Genomic DNA, 10,272 nt, shown 5'->3' with positions numbered 1-10,272 from the left:
CTAGGTCATGTCTATCCGAAACATTCAAGTTTGCAGCTTTCGGATCGTACTTCAGAAAGAACATTTAGTTACCACCAAATTCTTCTCATGCATGTACAGAAGATCGACAAATGTAAGATACTCATTTTATTGTTATGTAATTCAAAAAATCTGTAATATGTGTGAAATGTAAATACGGCCAAGATTGTAATGACTTTTGTGAACATCTTATTGGTTTAGATGATTTTACGAAATTGAAACCTTTCAGCCTAACCACAGGCATACCCAAAAGGTTAGGTTGTTATTAATTATCATTTTTAGGTGGTTATAAGCTGTTATTATTTACCTTTTTAGGTGGCTTGATTTTTTTCTAAATGGTCAACATCATTCGATGTGATGCGAATTCATACATGACATTTCTGCATTAGTACATTATTTGCTGTCACATGCATATAATATATTTGGTATTTTGTTCCAAAAAAAATCATTGCTACAAATTCCCGCCGCAACGCGCGGGGTATTATCTAGTATGACTAGTTTTTTGAAAAGAATCGATCTATTATAAAAGTTCACCAAAGTTATGAAGTATCTCAAACATAATACAAATTATTACATCAAGATTCCAAGGCCACCAAACGACTAAATCCCGTACAAGAAACTCTAACCTCGCCGTCCCAAGGAGACGACAGGAATATACGTCGGAGCTCCATCGACTACGTCCAAATAGATAAACACGAGGGAGATCAAAATCCGAAAGACAAACTCGAAGAGGAAACGTCGCCATCCGCTTGAGCGTTGTACCTGCGAGGACTATATATGAATTTGTTTTACCAGGTTTTGTTGTTTGTTTGATCTTCTTCAAGTTTTTTAAGGGAAGTGACTAATGAATGGTCACTACATGAAAATCACACGCCACCCGTGTGGTAGAAGAACGCACGGCAAAGAATGAGAACTCAGTAAATTATCCACGTAGAAGTTAATGTTAGACTGACTGGGGCGATGCTTCATTGAGGAACTTGCTCAAATCAACCCTAGTATATCTATATCAATATAATCTATATCTATATCTATATCAATATAAAAAGACCTAAAGAAGCAGATCTAATTAATTTCGGCCATCAAATCATATCAATCCAACGACCTAGACTGCTTTAATGTCGATCGCTCAACACGTTTAGCGTGCAGTTAATTTCATATCAAATACTCACATAATAACACGCAAATAATATCATACTTAATATCCGCATGCACTTAATATACTTTGAAATTAATGTGCATTGCATGTACACATTGACTAATTTTCATAAAAAAATTCAACATTGTCAAACAACCATCTGCTTGGTTCATACTAAGACGCAACCCATTCCATTAGGCTTTATGAAATATTATAAACTTGTTCATGGTATCTTTGGTGGGAAAGCCGGAACATGTTGCACACTATTTACATTTTTTCCCATTAGGCTGTTTTGTTTTTTTTAGATCGTATTGTTTCTTCTTCATATTTGATCTTCTGGGTTGTTGTGTCCAAACCTGCCCAAGTGGGCCGGCACGGCCCTCACTTAAACGTGTCTGCCATGGCACGATCCACGGTGACATGTTTATGCACTATTCATGACGCACGCTAGCTGCACCTCCCCGCCAAGTCACGACACACATAATAAATGGGCTGGTCTGTGACACATTAATCGCTAATGGGCCACGCGTTTTGGGCCAATTTCAGATGTTTTTTTGGGAGGGGGGGGGAGGGTGGATTTTTTAGTATATATATACAAAAATTAAACAGGAAAATAAATAAAACGAGTCGTCCAGGCACACAGGCCTCACCTCACGACCCAGGAATGGCCCATGGCGCGCCGCGTGTCGGGCACGGCCCGTTTAGCCACATGTCAGCTAGGCCCATGATGGGCCAGACACACGTGCTAATGGGCTGGCACGCTAGGAACGACCTTGTTGGCCAGGTTTGATTGTGCCCAAATTTGAAGGGAGCATCTTTTTTTAGAAACATCTGTTACTTTATATTCAACTCATAACAATTATAGATACACTGATTTGGACCTAAGATTTAGGGGGGGGGGGGGGGGGGGGGGGGAATACAAAGTAACTCCTATGAAGAATTGCAATGAAATCTTTTGGAAACACCTTCTTCGCGGTATCAGTCTCTGCTTGAATAAATACTCCAAAGACTTAGGTATAGAGACTGCAATTGGACTGGAGCAACGATATTGTCACTCTTTAACCCGCACGAACATTACCAATATGATTTTTGAACGCACCTTGAGTCGGCCATCCAAAAAGATAGGAAGCCTTGATCGATGAACGTACTTGGGCCAGGGTTGATCCCTCAGAAGTGTAGGCCGTCGAATCACTATATCTTCACCATGGTGTCAATGAAAGATTTCACCCTCACAATGAATCAAACCAAACAAAAGCTTGACACAGCAACATAAACTCATCAGATCCAAATAATCGAATCTGCGAGAACAGAAAACTCTCTAACCTCATAGCACTGCCAAAAAAAGAGAGGAAATTTATTCTCAGAAAACTATGATGATCACTAGACATTGACGAAGAACATAGAGGTCTTAAAGGTACGAGGTCCCCCCACCTCTTAGCGCCAAGATGGCAGCCTAAGGGGAGGGGACCTGATTTGCTCAGATGACGACGGCCACGGTGGCATGAGAAGCACCGTTGGACGCTAGTAGACGTGTTGGTTGGGAGACTTTGCCTTTGGAGAGGGGAGCGCCTATGCCTCACTTATAGAAGACCAAAGAAGGTCGTGCTGAAGGAGCACCTTCCCAGCCACAAATAATGGGCCGACCCAACTTTCAGTTTAGTCCCATTTTTCCATATGTTTCTAGATTCTCTTTCTTTTCTTTTGTTTGTATTTTCGAATACATATTCAATACAAGAATTCGAAAACATAATTTACTTCAAAAAATTATAATCGAGAATTTGAAAAATGTTAACCCAGTATAATTTGTTTGTTACAATAACTTAAGCAATGTTGATAGCTTTTGGGAAAAAAATTGTGACATTTACAAAATGATCAAGCGTTTCAAAAACATGTACTCCCTCTGTCCCATAATGTAGGACATTTTTTGACACTATTGTAGTGTCAAAAAGCATCTTACATTATGGGACGGAGGGAGTACATGTTTTTAATAATGTTTATGCAATGTATAAAAATGTTCTTGTAATTCACAAAAAGGTTAAATGTGTTTCTAATCTATAAGAAAAATGTACTACGCATGCGGAAAAAACAAGACATCAAAACTTATATTTGAAAAAAAGATTTTTTTAATATATATATATATAAACAATAACATCAAAACAAATATTTGAAAAAAAATGTTAATCATGTTTTGGAAAAATGTAAACATGTATTAAAACATATTTTAGATGTATCCAAAAAATGTACAATGTTTATGAAAACAATAGACGTGAAAACATATATTTATAAATTATTAATCATCTCTACTATCTAAAAGAAACGTAACGTTCCCTCTCCCCTCTTACGTCAAAATTTCCGTCCAACCTTCTCTCCCACCCCACCTTCAGTACACTATCCCACCCCTCCTGATTTTCCTTTTCACAATTGGTAAGTCAATCAATCATGATCAAAACAAACGATTAAAAACCGACCCGTTTCCTTCCATGGCTTGCGCATCTAAGAATCGGATCGGAATCCTCTCGCCCTTTAATCTCGTGAAATTTTTAATGCACCTGCAATTACCATACCTTGAGATGTGGCATGGCAGAAATATCGCCTCCTTTCCCCCGTGCTGCCGGCCCTGATTGATAAGCAGCGGCTCTCATCTAGGAGTATGTTCAAAGAAAAAAAAGCAGCGTCTCTCATCCTTAGACCCCTTCATAGATTTGCCTGGTGGGGTGCTTGCCAGCGTCGCCAGTGGCCACCGCACGAGGTGATTGAGCGAGGGCCATCGATGTCCGCGGAGAGCGCAAGTAAGCGAGTGCCATGAAGCGGTGGCAGGCGGAAGCCATTGCCGGTGCTATACTCGTTGTCCTATCCCATGTGGGCGTGTCGTTCAGGCCCGGGACGTCCTACTTCGCACTGCCCCAGCCGTTCTCTGTCGTTGAGGGCTTCAGGCCCGTGTGAGTTTGTTACCCATGGCGGCGGCGACCTGTGACGCTCTTCTCGGTCCTCCCCTTGCGCTTGCAATCGTCGAGGCACTCGCTCTCCTATCCAACTAACTACCTGCATCATGTGTAGCAACAGGCACGGTGGTTGTTCTGACTGTAACTGAATGAATGGACAAACACTGGGAACCCTAAACCATTGCGTGATGAGGGTAGTATACAACAATTCGTTCAGTTCACCTCCTGTCTGGACAATGCTAAGCTGCTAATAGTTAAATAGGGTGATTAAGTGTACTTAAGCATGGTTTGGTCCATTGAGATTAACTGACATTAATTTCCTTCAGTTTGCTGGGCTGACCGGTGCCAGCGGCGGGTCTGATCCTGCGATCGACATATATGCATGAATGCGAATCACAACGGTTAGTACTGATTTACCAATGGAGTACTTAGAATCTTTTTGCTCGCTTGCTCAATTGCTTGTTAGTCAAAATAGAGATGAAGCATTAACATAAGAAGGATCTGTGTGTTTTTTAAGAAACTTATTATGTACATCAATATGGGAGACAGCTGAAGATAACTTTGCTATAAGTTTTCTGCTCCATTTCATTTAATATCCATATGTATAGGACTATGTGATGCATTCTAATGTGCCCTTCTCTGCTCTGTTTGAAGACATTACATCTTATACTGCTCCTAATGTTGCGCCATCTAATTCCAGAATGCGGCTTTCTTGGACAGAGAGATAATTTACGACAGGGACTTTGATCATGACTGCTTAGATTTCATGACTTTGGAGAGGTATTGCCTCTTAAAGCTTGGCGGGAATGTCGTCAAAAGGCCACAACACATGTTAATGAGAGTTTCAGTAGGGAACTAGGGTTACACAAGGATGACCTCCTCGGTTCACAACATTTTTGCCACTGGGAGTTATATTCAAGGAACAAATGGGACATCTAATGCGATTGTTCCTATGTCATATGTTTTCCATGATAGTACTACCCATTATGTAGATCAAGGTGGTGGAAGAGAAATGGTAGGTTTCATTATTTCTCAACATTTGATGGCATTCTAATTACAGTCTTCTGAAATACTACATGCATTCTTCCAAAAGCTAGCTGCCTTTGTCGTATACTTGGAGCCTCGGCATGCTGGTGCTGTTTAGTTCCTTGATATGAGAAAGAACCATGGCAAGGTAAAATGTTAACACAACAATTTCTAATTACCCCTTTTGTCCAAACTGTAAGTCTGTAGCCATTTAAATCTTCTATACTTTTCTGTGGCAATCAAACTTACCCCTTACATGAAAAGAGTGTCACATCCTACAGATCCCTTTGCTTGCAAGTCTTAGTTTGCTGCAGTTTATGCCCTACAAGATAATAGTTGATATTGATACAGATATAATATCTATGTAGTGCATTTTTGCATAATATAGGAGATTACAAATAATCATGTGCTTACTGGTTTGTGGGCGATCATTTTTGTGTGGGCGATTGTGTTTCTGTCACATCCTATCTCTAAAGGACATTGTGATGAATGCTGGTTTAACAGGATGAGAATCGTGCAAGGATCTTTTCTTTGCTCTCTGTGTTCCCAATATATTCATGCTAAGAGTACAAGATAATGAGGTATGATTCTTGTTTTTCCTAACGAAGGTACATGGTTGGCGGACTGCTGGGGTCAGAAGTTGATGGCTCTTACAAGAAATATGGGAGAGAAGTAAGATTAAAAATTTAGCCATATAGATCGAGTTAGGAAAAATCTTCAATAACACACTTTTTGGTTTCAAGGCAAGGCCAAGAAAATTATTCCAGTATTTTCAAGGCACAAACAGAAAGAAGCGCACCTGATATGCTTTAAAATGTGCATTACGCAGTAGAATAATGGGTGGTTCTATATTTTGCTACTGGTCAGGTTCCAACAAATCATTAAAACTCTTATTTATCTGCAAGATACACACAATATGAAAAGTAACCAACGGAATATGGCACAATCAAAGGAAAATAATACTACTGGCTTGAACATGAAATTCCATCATAATTCTTTCGTGTTATTATTATGTGAGTCTGGGTGAAAGCAAAATAATTTTTAGTAAGAATTCAGCACACATCATATAGTGGGACTTTGGAGGCGTTGTCTTATTTGTGACCTCTCTACATGGTGCTGCGAGTGCCCTCCTTTGACCAATGCAGTTTGCATTTGTTTATGGACTTTTTTTATTGTTGTTTTAAGAGAGAGATACATACTAAAAGATTGGTCCTGTTGCAACGCACGGGCAATTACCTATGTATATGAAAAATATTAAACCTGTATAAAAAAATTAGATGTATACCAAATATATGTACAACGTATATAAAACGGAAGACATCAAAAATATATATTTTAAAAATTCTAATAATGTATTAAAAATATTCTGGACATATAAAAATATGCACTGCGTAAAAAAATGTAGACATGTTTTAAAGAAAAAAAGAATAAAAAATAAACTATCCAAATAAACCAAAAAAGAAACAAATAAAATCAAATAGAAAAAAAAGAAAGAAAACAAGCTAGTGCAAAAAAGAAAAAAATGTTAGGAAGCAAGACAATCAAGAAAGAACAAAAAAAATCAGTTAAAATGAGAAGAAAAGAGGAAAGCAAAGAAAACCGAAGAAGACAAAAACAGGAAAATAAATAAACCTTAAGAAAACTAGAGTGAACGCAGCCATCGAGCGGACGAATGTGCTAAAATGGTCCCACCCAGAAACTCTAGGGCAGGGGAGAGAGTTTTAGGCGAGTTTGGGGTGTTTCCTATTTAGCACTGCAGGCGCCCGTTTGTGTGCATTTCGCAAACTGGCGCCTGCAGCGCCCTGTGCTGGGCCGGCCCAAGTAGGGGTTCCTGAGGTTTTTTTTTCTTCTATGTTTTTATAACGCATAAAAGTGATGGTGCAGGTTGCGACTCGAACCTGAGACCTCGCTCACCGCTACATGCTTTCTTTCTTTATTTTGAGGGGGGGGGGGGTGTTACTCAACTTTATTCAAGCTCTATCAAAGGTTCAATACAAAACGAACTCTGGAGGGCTCATAAGCCACAAGTGGCGCGCAAGATTAAAAGTAACGGATGCTCTGGCCAAATTATGAGACTCCCAGTTCTTCTCTCTTCTCTCATGATCGAAGAGACATATTTCAAAATCTTTCATCTTTTCCTTGATATCGTCAATTCTGGAGCTTTCACCCAAATATAGTCTCTTCAGATGGTGCACCGTGGCCACACAGTCGCTTACCACTTGAACCTTCGTCAGATTAAGATCTGAAGCGAGAGCTAAAGCTTCAAGGAAAGCCATTGCTTCAAGGATATCCGGTGTTACTTGGTCCTCTATGACAACCGCCAATGCGCCTTGGTAAACACCTTTCTCGTCCCTGCAAACAACTGCATAGGCTCCCTTTTCATGATTTTTTGAAACTGCTGCGTCCACCATCAATTTAGCACACCCCTGTACAGGGGGTACCCAAGTCCTCCTACTACCCAAGTCTGTTCTAGCTTGAACAACAACAGGTGGCCCGCCTGCCTTGGCCGGGATCAAAGCCGGATCATTCAAATATTTCTCAATAAAACAATATGTAGAAAGCGGAGATTGGTATTCTTGTTTGTGAATGGCTTTCCGCCGAACCCACCAAATGGCCCATAAAGTCACCAGAATTTTCAGAAACTCTTCCTTCTTAGTTGACTCCATCATCTCCAATAATAGCCAAAGTTTTGCATCAAGGATGTTACAAGCGATGGCGTGCTCGACCCGATCCTCCTCCAAGAGTGACTAGACACATTTCACCATGTTGCAATTTATCAGTGCATGTCTCCAGTCATCAACCGCATTGTTACAGATTGGACACACATCAACATCTGCCATGTTCCTATGGTGACTTACAGATTCGGTTAGGACCGAGTTGCGAGCCAAACGCCATGCAAAGAGCTTAATTTGACCTAGAACTCAAACTTTCCATAACTTCTTCCACTGACCATGAGCTGCCATAGTGTTGGACGATTCCGCTCGCCCTTCCAGCTAGTTTTCCCGCCTCCTCTTTGTGTCCACTAGTAGACGATATGCCGAGCGGACAGTGAAGATACCAGTCCGCTCATAATGCCATGCCCAGCTATCTTCTGAATTTCGGGAACTCAAAGGAATATTCAGCACAAATGAAGCATCAACGGGCTGCAAATGTTCCTGGACTAGTTGTTTGTTCCAATACTTGGTCACATTTTCTATCAACTCACTGGCCATGATTGGAGGGTCAATTGTTTTAGGATGCAGAGTTCTCAACATGCTGTCCCTTGGAATCCAATTATCCTCCCAGATCTTAATGGACTGACCATCTTCAAGACGCTTAATTTGGCCTTGTTTTAAAACTTGTAGCCCATCATGAATCACACGCCACACCTGAGATGGATGAGAACCCAAATTAGCTGCAAGCACATGCTTGTGTTACCACCCTGCCATGCAGCAGGTTGTGATAAGTTGTAACCTTTCCTCTCTTTTATTCTCTCCTTTCCCTTTTACATTTTTCCTTTTTCCTTTTTTTCTTTTTTTCTTTTTATACAACTAGGTTCCCCCTGCACCCCTTTGAACTTGATAAACTATTTTTCAAATTCAATGAACGATTTTGAAATTCTATGAACTTTATTCAAATTCAATGAACCTTTTTTCAATTTTGATGAACTTTTTTTCAAAATCGATGACCTTTTTTTCAATTTCAATGACAATTTTCCAAATTGATGAACTTTTTCTAAGTTGAGGAACTTTTTTGAAAATCAGTGAACTATTTTTTCAAATTTGGTGATTTTTTTATTCAAAACTCATGAACTTTTTTTAAAAAATTGTTGAACTTTTTGTTCAAAATCAGTGAACTATTTTTCAAAATCGATGAACCTTTTCCAAATTTTAGAAGTTTTTTGGAAATTTCATGAACTTTATCCTAAATTTTGTGATTTTTTTCAAATTCATGAAGTTTTCTCAATTCATGTTTTTTTCATTTTGTACGAACCTTTCCAATTTTATGAGCTTTCTTGAAATTCACATTTTTTAAATTGTGCATTTATTTTTCCTTTTTGTTTTCATTTTATTATAAAATAATACCCATAATAGCTGGGTGTATAGTAAGGGTTATTTGTTCTCAAAATAAACATCTTAGGGAGTTCGGCGTATTGGTTGTGTTTGAATTGAATGTTACTGCACAGGAGGTAAGAGATCGAAACCTGGCTCTACCGCATTTCTGAATTCTGAGCATTCTTTTGCGATCTAACAACCTCGCTGCATTTTCTGGGCCGGCCCAGTTGTCGTCCGTGCAGGCGCCAGCGGCGCGAATCGGCGATTACAGGTTAGTTTCCTAGCCTGTTCGGGAAAATAAATATCTCATACCGCCAATGCAGTGGTTGATTGCCGTCTAGCATGAAGGCTATACACATTTGGAAACTGTATTGAACGCAGGAGGAATTATGCTCTTGAAAATGTTGAGTAACTTAATATTGCATATTCGGGGAATTATGCATGTGGAGGAGAAGTGACTGGTGTGGACTTATAGTTTAAAATGCGTCTACATACATCCGAATATAGTCTCTATAGCAGAATCTTTAAAAAGAATTATATTTAGGAACGGAGGGAGTACATGTTTTTTTAATAATGTTTACGCAATGTACAAAAATATTCTTGTAATTAAAAAATGTTAAATGTGTATAAAAATGTGTTTCTAATGTATAAGAAAAATATACTATGCATGCAGAAAAAACAAGACATCAAAACTTATATTTGAAACAAAATCACGTATATGATTTTATTAAGTCTATATAAATGTTTTATGTACAAAAACAATAGCATCAAAAAAATATTTGAAAATTGTTAATCATGTTTTGGAAAAATGTTAAACATATTTTAGATGTATCCAAAAAATGTAAATGTTTATGAAAACAATAGACATGAAAACATATATTTATAAAGAATTAATCATGTATATGGAAAATATTAAACATGTATTAAAATGTTTTAGATGTATACCAAATATATGTACAATGTATATAAAACGATAGACATCAAAATATATATTTCAAAAATTCTAATCATGTATTTCAAATATGTTAACATGTATAAAAAATATTCTTGAGATATGAAAAATGTACAGTGCGTAAAAGCGACGTAGACATGTGTTGAAAAAGAAAGAAAAATGAAA

Source organism: Triticum urartu, chromosome 1A (genome assembly GCF_056163025.1).
Source record: "Triticum urartu cultivar PI428250 chromosome 1A, HENAU_Tu73, whole genome shotgun sequence".
Lineage (NCBI taxonomy): Eukaryota > Viridiplantae > Streptophyta > Magnoliopsida > Poales > Poaceae > Triticum > Triticum urartu.
This window is presented reverse-complemented; position numbering follows the sequence as displayed.